The 15,936-nt window shown below is 38.1% G+C and overlaps 1 protein-coding gene across 2 annotated transcripts in view; it reads left to right on the forward strand.

Moving 5' to 3' along the window:
- The first annotated feature begins 1,797 nt into the window (after positions 1-1,797).
- GREB1L (GREB1 like retinoic acid receptor coactivator) overlaps positions 1,798-15,936 on the forward strand; it is a 178,811-nt gene continuing 164,672 nt past the window's right edge. Inside the window, exon 1 of one of the 2 annotated variants that reach the window (XM_043558429.1) lies at positions 1,798-2,003. The gene's annotated coding sequence lies outside the window, so the exon portion shown is untranslated. The remainder of the gene's footprint in view (positions 2,004-15,936) is intronic. The other variant, XM_043558432.1, reaches the window with a different exon arrangement.

The following is a 15,936-nucleotide window of genomic DNA, read 5'->3' on the forward strand; positions in this document are numbered from 1 at the left end:
TTCACCTGGCCTTAAAAGCTGCAGGTGACCTCAGCTCATTAGTTGTGAACTGTTTCCTTCTGTGTCAGTGAAGCCTTGCTTATGACCCTATTAGGGTTTGACAAAACAATGGGAGTACCTCTAAAGGGAAAGTGGGAGCTGAACTACTTTTTTTCTTGGTGAGGGATGATTATCAAATTGAGGTATGATGAGAAATTAATTTTCAAATACAAATTACAGGAAAAGGTTCTCATTATTATACCTCAAGTTTGGCTTATAGAATTTTAGGACTGTTTAAATGATCAGAACCATTTTTGCCTGTCTGCTTATCTGCTATTGATAGAGGGTCTTTAGGGGCGCCTGGGTGGCGCAGTCGGTTGGGCGTCCGACTTCAGCCAGGTCACGATCTCCCGGTCCGGGAGTTCGAGCCCCGCGTCAGGCTCTGGGCTGATGGCTCAGAGCCTGGAGCCAGTTTCCAATTCTGTGTCTCCCTCTCTCTCTGCCCCTCCCCCGTTCAGACTCTGTCTCTCTCTGTCCCAAAAATAAATAAACGTTGATAGAGGGTCTTTAAATACATTTGTAAAATTTCAGACTGATTGATGGTCTAACGTTGAATAGAAGGCCATTTGATCTAATATTACACATATTGTCAGTGACCATGTCTTCTTACAGGACTTTCAATAAGTAATTCTACCTCACATCAGCATTATTAAGCCTAGCACTATGGATATCTAGTGAATAAAACTGGCAAACAATATTGGCAGTTATTAAGTTTATTGAACATAATTCCCTAATTCCACCCTCAAAACAAACAAACAGCAGCAAATATCAGCCTTCTTCACATGGAAGTAAATAAGGTTTTACTTCCACGTTTTCAAATTTAAACATCTAGACTGTATTTGAGTCTAAACTTTGTGACAACAGCCAAATAAGCACATGAAGTGATAGAAAATGTCCAGGAAATTATACCATGGCCTGATGTTTTGTTGCTTTTCATGTTGGCAATTCATATTTAAAAGTATTACAACAACGTGGAAGATTGGAAAGATTCAAGTTTTTCTAGTTGGTGCTTAAAGTAGCAGTACTCATGGCAGAGTGGTCCATTGAAATGGTGTGTATAACAAATTTTAAAGTCATTACAGGGCTTTAAAATGTCAGGAAGATTAAAAGGGAAAAAGGCTAGCATATGTAGTTCATTAATTTTGGTCATGAACATGTTATATTCAAGAACCATGTTTAAGTCCCCGTTCTTCCAGAACAACTTCTTGAAACACAACTTAAATGGAATTATTATTATTTTTTTAATGATTACACTTAAGCACCTGATGATCTAATGAAGACAATTTCTTAATGTGTCAAAATGGGTTCTTTGTATCTTGTTTGAATCTTTTGTTGCTTTAAACTAATCTGCTTTAGGGTTCTCAAATCCAGGCATTTTACAATGCAGTCTCTAGCAATGGCATTCATTTGGAATGCTGCCTTTTGTTTACTAGCTTTCCCAGACCCTCACTGCTTCCTTTGGTCATCTGGTGTCTTCACTAATGTGATTGGTACTCCTAGGCTCTGCAGGTAGCCATGAGCCTTTATAAGTGGGATTTACAATGGGACTCACCACCCTGCCTGCTAATGAAGGGAATTGCAGGGATTTTTTTTTTTTTCTGTCTTCCAAAAGAGTGAAGGAAAATTGAATTCTGGGTTTGTTAATTCTCTTTATTTTCCATTTACTTTAATTTTTACAATTGATTTACTAACTTAGGTGCAAAAATACAAATATTTTTGTTTAGGAGTTAAATGTTTCATCTGCCAGCCCTTCATGCTAATCACTGGAATTGTTTATTATTGAACCTGGAAAGAACAAAGTGGGGTCTCTGTTTAAACTCAATCAACTGGCATTTCACTTTCATCTGTTTTTGTCTTTCAGGAGATTTTTGACCAATTTGGTTGTTTAAAAAAAAAAAAAGCATATGACTGGAAGCCTTGGATTCTACTACCAGCCTTGCCATTTAGTACATCTATAACCTTGAGTAAGTCACTTCCACTCTTTGATTTCTAATCTGAAAAAAAGGAAAGTGTTATCCAAGGTACACATGAGATTTGAGATGGTGTTTCACATTCTAGCCTTCTTGTCTTTTTACTAGCAAAGTGAATAACAGTGCCCTTTTGTTTGATTTTTGGATAAATCTACCACTGAAAAACATCTTGCATCTATTAAATGTTTTAACCAGTGGTCAAAGCAATAATTAAATATAAAATGCCAGCGTCTTCATTTTAGAGGCAATGTGCTCTGTGAGGATTAAAGGAAGTTCATTGTAGCCCAACTTTATAGAGATAGGGATTTGTTTGACATTTTCTAATTGTGAAGCATGGCACCCATGTGTTTTTTAATTTAAGTATAGTTGACATATAGTATTATATTAGTTTCAGGTGTACAACATAGTGATTTGACCATTACATACGTTATGAAATGCTCACCATGAAAAGTGTAGTTACCATGTGTCATCATACAAAGTTCTTACAATATTATTGACTATATTCCCTATGCTGTACTATTCATCCCTTTAACTTATCTATTTTATAGCTGGAAGTTTGTATCTCTTAATCCCCTTCACTTATTTTGCCCATCACACGAACCACCTCCCCTCTGGCAACCATCAGTTGTTCTCTGTATTTATGAGTCTGTTTCTAGTTTTTGTTTCTTTGTTTGTTCATTCATTTATTTTTTTTTAGATTCCACATATTTTTTAAGTCATAGTGGTTTTTGTGTCTCTGACTTATTTCACTTGGAACCCATGTTTTAATTGTGCTTTATAAGGCAGTATTCTTAAGTGTGGTTTAAAGGTCTTCTGGGGGGGGGGGTATTGAAATCTTTGGATTTGATTTGATTTGATTTTTATCTACTTGTTTTTTGGTGCTGGTCACTTCTTTTTTAATCTTTGGATTTTAGAACAGAAAGGGACATCTACAATCATCACATCCAATCCTCTGAGTTTTATTAAACTGCTGAGATTCAGTAGACCCAGAAATGCTGAGTAGCTTATCCATGGTCAAAGAGCCTAGAGAGCTGCCTGTAGGGTCCAAACTCCAAAGACAAAATGTTATGTACCTGGTGAGGTGTCCTAGCTACTTCTTAATGAAAGACAGAGAATGAAGGCTGAGACGAGGGGATTGTTTATTCCAAGTCTGAATAAAATTGCCAAGTCTTAAAAATTGCTGCTTGATAGAATTAGATAGTTGGTTAGTTTTTCACATTGCAGCTTCCAGATTAAAGTCAATCCAGTCCCACAAATGTTTAACAAAATACTGTGTCTGAGGCATTGAACTATGGTGATGCTCCTATAGAACTGTGCAAAATCACAGTCCCTCCCCTTAGAGACTCTGCAGCCTAACATGGAGATAAAACAAGTACATAATAGGGAATAAAAACAATAAAAAACAGATTTCAAAAGGAAAATAACTTTGGAGTTCTCAAAGTCTCAAAGAACTTTGAGAATTTCAAAGTCCAAAGGGGAGGTGGACTTAAATAGAACCTGATAGGTCAAGTGTTCCTTAGCAGATCAAAGGTAAAATCAGGGTGCTCTGGGAACTCACAGGCATGTCTTGAATCAGAGTGAGACAAAAGAAAGGAACTAGTAAAATAATAAAATTTTGGCAAGTCTTCCTATTCTTGAGTTGGTTATTTGCTGCTGGAGAAAATCCCTCAGTCATCCAGATGGATATCAACTATAAATTCATTCTCTCTAACCCTAAATACAACTTAATTATCTTAAGTTGAGTACCCTTGGTGAATTCTTTTTTTCTCTAATCAATTATCCTAAATCTACTCCACTCTCTTTAAGCCTGTACCCTGCCCTTTTCTCAGCAGGCTGCTCCTCTTCTAGGAGCCCCTGAAGAGTCCCAGTAATTGCCTTAATTTAGCTGACCTATAAGTACAAGTGATGCCAAGTGCTTCGTCTCCAACCCTGCTTCCCTCCAAACTTCAGACTTGTCTGTCACATTACTGCTGGGTATCTCCACTTGGATGTTTCAGAGCCATCTCAAAATCAATATATATCTAAGGCCTGAATGTATCTATCACCTTCCATGCAAAGCCTCATCTTCTTCCTCCAAGTGCCCTCAGTTAGAGGAGGTACCACCATTCTCCCCAGTTTGCACTTTAGAAACATACAAATGCAGAAAGAATGTCCAGTTGGGAGGCTGCAGTGATCCAAACCACCATACTTCTTGTTACAGTATTCAATTCATTGTAATTGCATGAGAAAGAACATAGTCAAGTGATTAAAAACATGGCTCTAGGTGGCACATGGCTGGCTCAGTCCATAGAGCATGTGACTCTTGATCTTGGGGTTGTGAGTTCAAGCCCCACATTAGGTGTAGAGCCTACAGAACAAAACAAAACAAAATAAAACCATGCCTTAAAGTAAGGTGGATTTGCATGTGATTCCTGGCACCACCATTTACCAGCTAGCCATATGACCTTGAACAAATCATTAAACTTTCTAAGACTGGGTTATCTCATCTGAAAAATGGGAACATAGTAATTCTTACATCAAAGGGTATTTGGAGGATTAAATGAGATATCATATATGAAGCTTTCAGCAATGGTATTCCTGTTTAAGATCTGGGAGAGCAAAGACCATTTCTGTCTTGTTCACCATTGTATCTGCAGGACCTGGCACAGAGAAGACACTCAATACATATCTACTGAATGAATATATGAGGTAGTGGCATGCCTGAATTGAGGTACTAACAGTGAGGATGGAGAAAAGCAATGTAAGATAGAGACCTGGGCTTCACCCTGAATCATTTGCCCATGCTATTGGTCACCAATTCCTATTGATTTAATTCCTGAGTATTTCTCAGGTCTCTCCATCCCTCTGTAGCCCTTCCATAACTGCACCCGTGCAGGCATCATGATCTCTCACCAGGACTATTAGTAGAAGTTTCTAAGCACTCTCCCTACATCCTGTTTTGCCTCCACATCAGCCCCTTCCAGACTGCCACAAGAAGAATCTATCCAAAGCTGAAATGGGGGACATGCCATTTCTTTGTTTAACATCCTTTCATGTGGCTATTTCTTATCTATAGGATCCAGTCTCAACTCCTCACAGCCTGGGTCTACATTTTCATCTTCCTTTCCTACTGTTCCCTCTCTCACATTTGATAGTCTAGCAATTGCAGACTGGTCTTGTCTTCAGAACATACTGTGCTATTTCATGTCTTCATGCTTGTGAGAGGTACTTGCTTGTTCTTTGAACTCTCTTCTCTCCTGTATCAGTTAGGAGTTCGTTTGTCTGCTTATGACAGGAAGCATTAAATACCAAGCTGGAAGTTTATTTCTTTTCCACATAAACAGAGTTTGGAGGTAATTGTCTATAGCTCGTAAAACATTTCTGCTATGATCAGGGACCCAGGCTCCTGTCCTGTGGTTCTGCCATTGATGTGTGTCTTTCATCTGTTCCTCTCTCCTTTCTCTACCCCTCCAGCACCTTATTCCATTAATCATCTCCTCTCTTCGGTATCACCACCTCTCCATTTCCTTGGAGGGAAGAAACTCATCCTGTGAAGATCCCTCATTCTAGTATCTTTCCTGCCATTCTACCTTTCCAACAGCTACCAACGGATTTCCATCCTAGTTCGCCACACTTCTTGAAAGACTAATTGCTACCCGGCAGATTTTCATTCTTGATCCTATTTGACCTTCCTTACCTGTTGAAACTGTTGACCACCTCCCACTCTTCCAAAGTCTCTTGTCCTTTGGTTTTCAAAACCCTTCAGGTTCCTGGTTTCCTTCCTGCTTCTCCTACTGCTCCTTCTGCAAAGTGGTTTTCCTCATCCTTTGTCTGACTCTCAAATGACGATGTTTCTCAGACTCCCCCCCCCCACCCTTGACCCTTACTCCACATACTTTCTCTACAGTGGCAGTCCCTAGTAATCTCCCCAGTACAGACAACAATTTTCCATGTGGCAACTGTCTGTCTCCAGGGTCTGTTTGTTGAGTTCTCATTCCTGAACTTGAGTCTTGAATTTCTAACTCCCTACCTAAAGGGCAGCCCTGATTATGTACAGTCCCCATCAACTCCTCCTAGATTCTTCAGAAACCTTTTATCTGGTCTCTAACTTTCACATTATTGCCAGAGTTACCTTCTATTTTTAAAAATCTAATTATGTTCGGGCTCTGGGCTGATGGCTCAGAGCCTGGAGCCTGTTTCCAATTCTGTGTCTCCCTCTCTCTCTGCCCCTCCCCCATTCATGCTCTGTCTCTCTCTGTCCCCAAAAAAATAAACGTTGAAAAAAAAAATTTTTTTAAAAAAAAAAAAAGAAAAGGGGCGCCTGGGTGGCGCAGTCGGTTAGGCGTCCGACTTCAGCCAGGTCACGATCTCGCGGTCCGTGAGTTCGAGCCCCGCGTCGGGCTCTGGGCTGATGGCTCAGAGCCTGGAGCCTGTTTCCAATTCTGTGTCTCCCTCTCTCTCTGCCCCTCCCCCATTCATGCTCTGTCTCTCTCTGTCCCCAAAAAAATAAACGTTGAAAAAAAAAATTTTTTTTAATCTAATTATGTTAATTTTTTTTTTTTTTTTGAAAGGTTCCATTGGCTTTCTCCTGCTTCTGGGACAAAATTCAAATTCCCAATTTGGCATATAAGTTCCCTTACAGACTGCCTCCAAGCTACTTTTTGTTTGTTTCCACTGCATTTATTACTTATACAAAAAATATTCAAAAGAAAAAAATTTATTCTCACTTCTCCAATGGCTGTCATCCCTGCCTCTTGCCCACACAACTCCTAACCCCTTTCCTCAGGGCCAGTTCAAAACTGAACCTGCTCACTGCCATTTTCACAGAAAACAGCCAGTTCCAGGGATGTGGGGGGAGAAGGTAGGAAAAGGGTGACAATACTGTCCAGGTTCCCCCCAGAAGTGGGCCAGATGGAGATTGACAGAATTCAAACAGAAGGGCTGGTGGCCTCACAATGATGTAGTCTAACTAAAGTGGGCTGGAAAGGACATGGCATAGCCTGTCAGAGGCTTTAAAGGGTGTCTCATGGGCTTGTGTCAAACCCAGAAAAACTGACATCAGGAGAAGAATGTGGAGGACCAGGGAGGCAGTCTTGCAGAAAGTTTCCCAATTCTCCCAGGTTGAGAGGTGCAGAAAATCTAGAGGGCACCATTTTGGCAAAAAAAAAAAAACAACTTACTCTAGTATTAGGAGGTTACAAAAGTGCCACAGACACTGAGAAAGGCTACGAGGAGATACAGTTTCACAAAGCACAGTGATGACAGACCAGAGCAGTGGGGTTCGTGTGACTGATGCAGAAACTACAAAATCTGGAAAGTAGGGAAAGTGGCCTTTCAGGGAGTGACTCTGTACGAGTCATACAGAATTGACCCCAGGTCAGACAACCTGGTTAGTCTCACAGAGCAGCTGGCAGCATTGGGGGCCTGAGGGGGAATCACATAAAAAGGACTTAAGGAGCACCTAGGCGGCTGTCAGTTAAGCCTATGGCTCTTAGTTTCAGCTCAGTCATGATCTCACAATTGTGAGATTGAGCCCCACATCGGGCTCCGCGCTGAAAGCATGGAGTCTGCTCAGGATTCTCTCTCTGTCTGTCTCTCTCCTCCCTTGTTCTCTCTCCTTCTTTCTCTAAAAATAAATAAATAAACACTTTTTTAAAAAGGACTTAAAACAAGCAGCTAGAAGAAAAGAATGGTAGAAAACTGCTCCATGGCTCTCAGGAATCAAGGGCAGTACTGGGGGCTGGGAGGACACATGCACAAGAAATAGCACCGAAGAGGTTTCCTATTCAACAGTCAGTCAGTTGGTGAGGGAGAAGAAGATCCAGGAGGCAGGTGATGGGAACAAAGTTGGGGTCCTATAGGCGAGTTTCTGGAGGCTGGAACAGAGGGCACACTGTAGACCAGTGATAGAACATAATTCTGGACCCCAAATGGGGGAGGTGGCAGATGGGTTTGGGTGTCATTGATAGAGTGGTGAGTGGAACAGCACAGTTCACAGTACTTTCTAGGTGAAAAAATGAAATCAGGAAAAAGGAATAGCTTTTACTCTAATAATTATGAGGGTTTTTTTGGACATACTAATTTTGGACATATGAGTTTGGGTGGAGATCAGCAACTCAGAAAAGATATTATGGCCAATGATTTAGATGTGGGAGTTACCAGCAAAGATGGTAACAAACACTAATTGGCTCTCATGTTTTTCAACTATGGACTAAAGAAAGGTAGAAAGTTTATAGGAGGTAGAGAAAGGGTTGGGAGTTAGAATTTGGGGTATGAGGGAGAAAATCCATTGTTGGATTCTCTTGTTAGAAAAAAGGAACAAACCATAGTTAATGCTTTTCCTGGGATCCTCCCCTCTACCAGAAGTATGCAGCCCTTCCACCAATTTAAAGTCCAGAATCAAGAAATAAATGGATCTAAAGATGTTCATTCTCTTTCTTCTAAGAAGCTACTGATTCAAACTTTTCATCCTAAGCTCCTGTTGGCAACTTCAAACCCTTATCCATTCATCATCTCCACCTCTCTTGTTTTTGTGGTGTGTGTGTGTGTGTGTGTGTGTGTGTGTGTGTGTGTGTGTCTTTCTGCCCCTTTTGCAAAAGCAAGAGGAAGTAGGTAAGGTGGAAATATCTATTTCCCCTAAAAAATGATAAATAAACTGAAAAAACTGAAAAACTTTTTTAAATAGAAAAATAACATCTTTGGGGTTCTATTTATTTAGATTCTTTTTCTTTTATTTTTTATTTTGAGAGAGAGAGAGTGTGTGTGTATGTGTGTGAGAGAAAGAGCTGAAGGAGAGGGGGAGAGGAAGAGAGGGGGAGAGAGGGAGAGAGAGAGAAGGAGGGGAGGAGAGAGAGAGAGAGAGAGAGAGAGAGAGAGAGAGAGAAAGAGAGAGAGAGAGAAACTTAAGTAGGCTCTATGCTCAGCACACAGTTCAACACAGGGCTCAATCCCACAATCCTGGGATCATGACCTGAGCCAAAATCAAGAGTCAAACATTCAACTAACTGAGCCACCCAGGTGTCCTGAGATTTCTTTTTCTTAACTTACTCTCCCTCTACTCCAAGCCTTTGCTTTCTTAATGCTTCTGGGAAGTAAATACTTACATAGATCATTTAATTAAACAAGTAAAGTGAATTATGTGTTTCCATGCAACTTTTTAACATATTAACAATTGATAAATTTGATTACATAAAAATTAACCTATTTGGGGGTGGAAAAACAATAGCAAACACCAAAAGCAAAGGCAAAATGGAAAACTGGCAGAAAATGTTGCACCCCATATCATACCCAAAAGACAAAATTCTTTAATGTATAAAGAACTTCTACAAATCAAGAATGAAACCAACAACCAAATATAAAAATGGATAAAGACTGGACTTTTCAGAGAAGAAAATTCAAGGGCTTTTAAATGTTTGAAAAGATGTTCAATTTCATCCATAGTAAGAGAAATGCGGATTAAAACTACATTGAGATACCATTTTTCATCTGTCAGATTGACAAAGATCCAAAAGTAGATAATATTCTACACTGTTGAAGGTATGGTGATCCATAAATTGCTAACAGGAGTGTAAATTGGTTCAACGATTAGTTCAACTCTCACTTGGTACCTAATTATCAGGGATTCTTTCCAATCCAGCTTTTCTGTGCTTTTGGCGGTTTCCTATCTGATGTGGACCTTAGAGAAACAGAACTGTAATTGAAAATGTTTCTAATGTGTAGAAGAAATGAAGACTGCTTTGTGTGTGATAAAACAAAACCAGGGAAGTTTGGCAATATTTAACAAAATTAAAACTGCATATATCCTTTGATTCAGTATCCATCATTAAGGGACTAGCTTAAAATAATCATGGTATATACATGCCAGGGAATTCTCTGCAGCCACAAAAAAGAATGAGGAATATCTTTACATGTTTATACAGAAATATCTCCAAAATATTTTTTATTATTATTTTTTCATTATGGTAAGTGTATTCTTTAATCCACATTACCTATTTCCCCATCTTTCTACCCACCTCCCTTCTGGTAACCATCAGTTTGTTGTCTATAGTTAAGTGTCTGTTTCTTGGTTTGTCTCTCTTTCTCTCTCTCTTTTTTTTTTTCCCCTCTGCTGATTTGTTTTGTTTCTTAAATTCCACATATGAATGAAATCATATGGTGTTTGTCTTTCTCTGACTTATTAAACTTAGCATAATACTGTCTGGATCCATCCATATTGTTACAAATGGCAATATTTCATTCTTTTTATGGCTGAATGATATTCACATCTTCTTTATCCCTTCATCTATCAGTGGACGCTTAGGCTGCTTCCATAGTTTGGCTGTTGTAGACAATGCTGCAATAAACATAAGGGTGCATATATCCCTTTGAGTTAATGTTTTTGTATTTTGGGGGTTAATACCCTGTAGTGCGATTCCTGGATCATGGGACAGTTCTATTTTTAATTTTTTGAGGAACCTCCAAATGTTTTCCACAGTAGCTGCACCCAGTTTATATTCCCACCAACAGTGCACGAAGGTTCCTTTTTCTCCAGATCCTCGCTAACACTTGTTTCTTGTTTTTTATTTTTGCCATTCTGCCAGGTGTGAGGTGGTATCTCATTGTGGTTTTGATTTGTATTTCTCTGATAGTAAGTGATGTTGAACATCTTTTCATGTGTTTTTTGGCCATGCATGTCTTCTTTGGGGAAATGTCTGCTCATGTCTTCTGCCCATTTTTAAATTGGATTATTTGTTTGCGGGGCGGGGGGGTGAGTTGAGTTGCAGAACTTCTTCATACATTTTGGATACTAACCCTTTATCAGATATGTCATTTGCAAATATCTTCTCCCATTCAGTAGGTTACCTTTTAGTTTGTTGTTGTTTCCATTGTGCAGAAGCTATTTTGATGTAATCTCAATAGTTTATTTTTGCTCTTGTTTCCCATGCCTCAGGATACATATCTAGAGTGATGTTATTACAGCCAATGTCAGAGAAATTGCTGTCTGTGGTCTCTTCAAGGATTTTTATGGTTTCAGGTCTCATGTTTAGATCCTTGATGCATTTTGAGTTTATTTTTTGTGTACAGTGAAAGAAAGTGGTCTAGTTCCATTTTTTTTGCATGTAGCTGTCCAGTTTTCCCATCACCATGTATTGGAGAGACTTTTTTCCCATTGTATATTCATTCTTCCTTTATCAAAGATTAACTGACCATATAATTGTGGGTTTATTTCTTGGCTTTCTATTCTATTCTGTTGATCTATGTGTCTGTTTTTATACCAGCATCATGTCATGTTTTAATTACTATCACTTTGTAATAAACTTGAAATCTGGAATTGTGATACCTTTGCTTTTGTTTTTCTTTTTTCAAGATTGCTTTTACTATCTGGGATCTTTTGTGATTCCGTATAAATTTTAGGATTCTTCTGTGAAAAATGCTGTTGGTGTTTTGATAGGGATTGCATTAAATCTATAGATTATTTTGGGTAGTATAGACCTTTTAACAATATTTGTTCTTCCAACCCATAAGTATGGAATGTTTTTCTATTTGTTTATGTCATCATCAATTTCTTTCATCAGTGTTTTATAGCTTTTAGAGTACAGGTCTTTCACTTCTTTGATTAAGTTTGTTCCTGGGTATTTTATTATTTCTTTGTGCAATTGTAAATGGGATCTTGTTTTACATTTTATTTATGTATTTGTTTTTAAATTTACATCCAAGTTAGTTAGCATATAGTGCAATAATGATTTCAGGAGTAGAATCCAGTGATTCCCCTACATATAACACCCAGTGCTCATCCCAACAAGAGTCTTCCTTAATGCCCCTTGCGCATTTAGTCCATCCCCCAACCCACAACCCCTCCAGCAACCCTCAGTTTGTTCTCTGTATTTAAGACTCTCATATATTATGTCCCCCTCCCTGTTTTTATATTATTTTTGCTTCCCTTCCCTCATGTTCATCTGTTTTGTATCTTAAATCTGTTTCACATATGAGTGAAGTCATATGATATTTGTCTTTCTCTGACTAATGTTGCTTAGTATAATACACTCTAGTTCCATCCACGTTGTTGCAAATGGCAAGATTTCATTCTTTTTCATTGGTGGGTAATACTTCATTATATATATGTATACCATATCTTCCTTATCCATTCATCTGCTGATGGACATTTTGGCTCTTTCCATACCTTGGCTATTGTTGATAGCTCTGCTATAAACATCGGGGTGCATGTGCCCCTTCAAAATAGCACACCTGCGGGATTGTTTTCTTAATTTCTCTTTCTGCTGCTTCATTATAGAAATGCAGTGGATTTCCATACATTGATTCTGTATCCTCCAACCTTACTGATTTATCAGTGTTAGTAGTTTTTTGGTGGAGTCTTTAGGGTTTTCTATATATAGTAATATCATCTGCAAATAGTGAAAATTTTATTTCTTCCTTACCAATTTGGATGCCTTTTGTTTTTTTTAATTTAATTTTTTTAAATGTTTATTTTATTTTATTTTGCGAGTGAGTGAGTGAGCGAAGGAAGGGCAGAGAGAGAGAGGGAGAGAGAGAAATCCCAAGCAGGCTCTGCACTGTCAGCATAGAGCCTAACATGGGGCTCGAACTCACCAACTGTGAGATCATGATCTGAGCCCAAACCAAGTGTCGGGTGCTTAACCAACTGAGCCACCCAGGTGCCCACCTTTTATCTGTTTTTATTGTCTGATTGTTATGGCTAGGACTTCCAGTACCATGTTGAATAAAAGTGGTGAGAGTAGACATCCTTGTCTGGTTCCCGACCTTAGGAGAAAAGCTCCCAGTTTTCCCCCACTGAGTATGATGTTAGCTGTGGGTATCATATAATAATTCTTATAGATAATAAAGTTTTCTTGGACTGTCTCTAATGAGCTTCTCATTCTTGTGTTAGCCCTGCATTTTAAATTATTAAATTATTCAAACAGTATTTATGAGTACCTGCTCTGTAGGAGGGCACTACAATAGGTGCTGCAATATCAGTAATAGGCAAAAACAGAAAAACATAGTCCCTACCTTCATGTAACTTAGAATTTAATAGGGAAGACAAACATTAATACCCAAGTTATATAGCTCATCAGTGAATTAAATGCTGGTAAGGATATGAATAAGGTCCTATGGGAGCTTTTAGTAAGGACTAAGGGGATCAAGGAAGCAATGCTTGAGATCTAAAGGATGAGGGGATTTAAACTGGCAAAATTAAAAGATAAGATGGGTGAAATTACAGGCAGAGGGAACATAGGTGTTTAAAGGCTGGTCAGTGTTGCTGGAGCACAACATTTAGGAAAAGAACAGTTCAGGATAAGGCTAGAGAGATGGGCAGGGATATTTACACTATTGATTTTTATACTCAGAGTAATATAAAACCATGAAGGGCTCTAGCAAGGATTGACAGGTTATATTTGCACTGTAATGCAGAGAAATGATTGGAGAGCACCAGACAGGAGGCAAGGAGAGCAATTAGGTAAGTTCGTGCTGTCTCTTGGCAGGAAACCTCAGGTCCCACCCCCAGAGCTGTTTTGAGTGTCCTTATAGCATGGTGACTGTCTTCTCCTAGAGCAAGTGATCCAAGAGGTCAAGGCAGAAACTGCAGTATCTTTTATGACCTTGGAAATCACAGGCTGTCATTTGTTTGGTATTATAGTGATTGCACAAGTCAACCCTGATTCAGTGTGGGGGCGGGCATACACAGGAGACAAGAATCATTTAAGCCACCTTGGAAGATGGCTACAAAGACTAAACCTTGTGGAACTCCAACATGTCATTTCTGGGTGGTATATTGTGGGAGTGCAAAGGAAACTGAGAAGCAGCTAGGGAAGGAAGAATACCAGATGAAATCCAGCCGAAGAAAAGGAAATTTCAAGAAATCTACCAACAGGCATGTTAGAGGAGAGCCAAAAATATGTTCATTGGATTTAGTGACATAGATTTAATGACTGAAAGCTCTTTCCTCATGATATAATTTAACATTTATTTTGACTTACCTCCCCTTATAACTTTTATTGAAGAGACTTTTTCCCCATCTTTTTTTTTTTAGTAATCTTTTAACATCCCCATGGATGTTTTCATAATGTTCCCCTAAAACTTTGATACTTTGAGTGGAATTGTGTTAACTTTATGATTTTGTTTGAGAAGCATATTTTTACAACAATTAGGTTTCTCTTTAAAACACCTAGCACATGTTTCAAAGGGGCACATGCACCCCGATGTTTATAGCAAAGCTATCAACAATAGCCAAGGTATGGAAAGAGCCAAAATGTCCATCAGCAGATGAATGGATAAGGAAGATATGGTATACATATATATAATGAAGTATTACCCACCAATGAAAAAGAATGAAATCTTGCCATTTGCAACAACGTGGATGGAACTAGAGTGTATTATACTAAGCAACATTAGTCAGAGAAAGACAAATATCATATGACTTCACTCATATGTGAAACAGATTTAAGATACAAAACAGATGAACATGAGGGAAGGGAAGCAAAAATAATATAAAAACAGGGAGGGGGACATAATATATGAGAGTCTTAAATACAGAGAACAAACTGAGGGTTGCTGGAGGGGTTGTGGGTTGGGGGATGGACTAAATGCGCAAGGGGCATTAAGGAAGACTCTTGTTGGGATGAGCACTGGGTGTTATATGTAGGGGAATCACTGGATTCTACTCCTGAAATCATTATTGCACTATATGCTAACTAACTTGGATGTAAATTTAAAAATAAATAAATAATGAAAAAGATGATGAATTAAAAAAAAATTAAAACCTCAATTCTACCTTACACTCAATAAACATTGTTGAATGACATTAATTGCTCTACCACTCTGAGATTAAATCTGTAATTTTAAAATAAAAATAAAAATAAAACACGTAACACATTCCTCTATGTGTGTAAAATTTCACTTAAATCACCTAAATAAAGATTGGCAATTTAAAAAATGTTATCATGTATCTGTCATTAAGTTGATCCCTGGGTATTATTTTTGTTGTTGCTACTGTGAATGGGATCTCTTCCCCTCCCCCATTACCACCATAATGTTTTCAATCTAGAAATGTATTTACTTTATTCCCCATTTTATAGATAAGAGGCCCAGAGAATATCGGTGACTGGGCTATGGTTATAGAGTGGGAGAGTTGGGGACTGCAGATTTTGAACATCTGAATTTTACTGTGCTACAATAGGAAATGAAGTTGCTTATCCAGTCAAACTTTATTAAAATTAATAGTCTCTTAAGTATTACTTTCTTTTTTTGGTTTGTTTTCTATTTTTTTATTAAGTTTTTTTATTTTAATTCCAATATAGTTAACATACAGTGTTATACTAGTTTCAGGTGTATAATATAGTTATTTAACAATTCTATACATTACTTAGTGCTCATCATAATAAGTATCACTTTCTTTGTATCAGATTTCAAAGTAGTACTATACGTTTTATAGCACATCTCCAGTTTTTAGCATTGTCAATTTGAAATACAGTGTCAGGACTTGAGAAACTGCCTCTCATCTCCATTCAATTCTCCCAAGACCTGATTCCTACCAGACAGGAACTATTTTTTTTTTTTTGAGGTCTACATAGACCTAACAACCTATTGCACTGAGTAAATATTTAATGAAAATTGAATATTTCCTCTGTGGTGGATCAATTTACTCTTGTTGATTATCTGAAGAAAGCATTTTTTTTTTGTTTTTATTTTATGTCCTGTAGTAGGTTAAGAAATTGTTTTCCTGAATATTGTTACTAATGCCAAAGTTTGTTTCAGTGATATAATCCATGTCTCTTAGTTGTTTTTTTTTTTTAGCCATCTATTTTTCCTGGTTTATTTATGCAATTTGAATTATTATGTTATCTCAAATACACGTGTGAGATTCATTGACTTGGTAGCATGCAATAACGTCATTTGCTGTGAGGATTGTTTTTTCTTGAATTCATGGTAGTTGGAGCTCTGAAAATGAAAA

This window comes from Prionailurus bengalensis, chromosome D3 (genome assembly GCF_016509475.1).
Source record: "Prionailurus bengalensis isolate Pbe53 chromosome D3, Fcat_Pben_1.1_paternal_pri, whole genome shotgun sequence".
NCBI classification, from domain to species: Eukaryota; Metazoa; Chordata; class Mammalia; order Carnivora; family Felidae; genus Prionailurus; species Prionailurus bengalensis.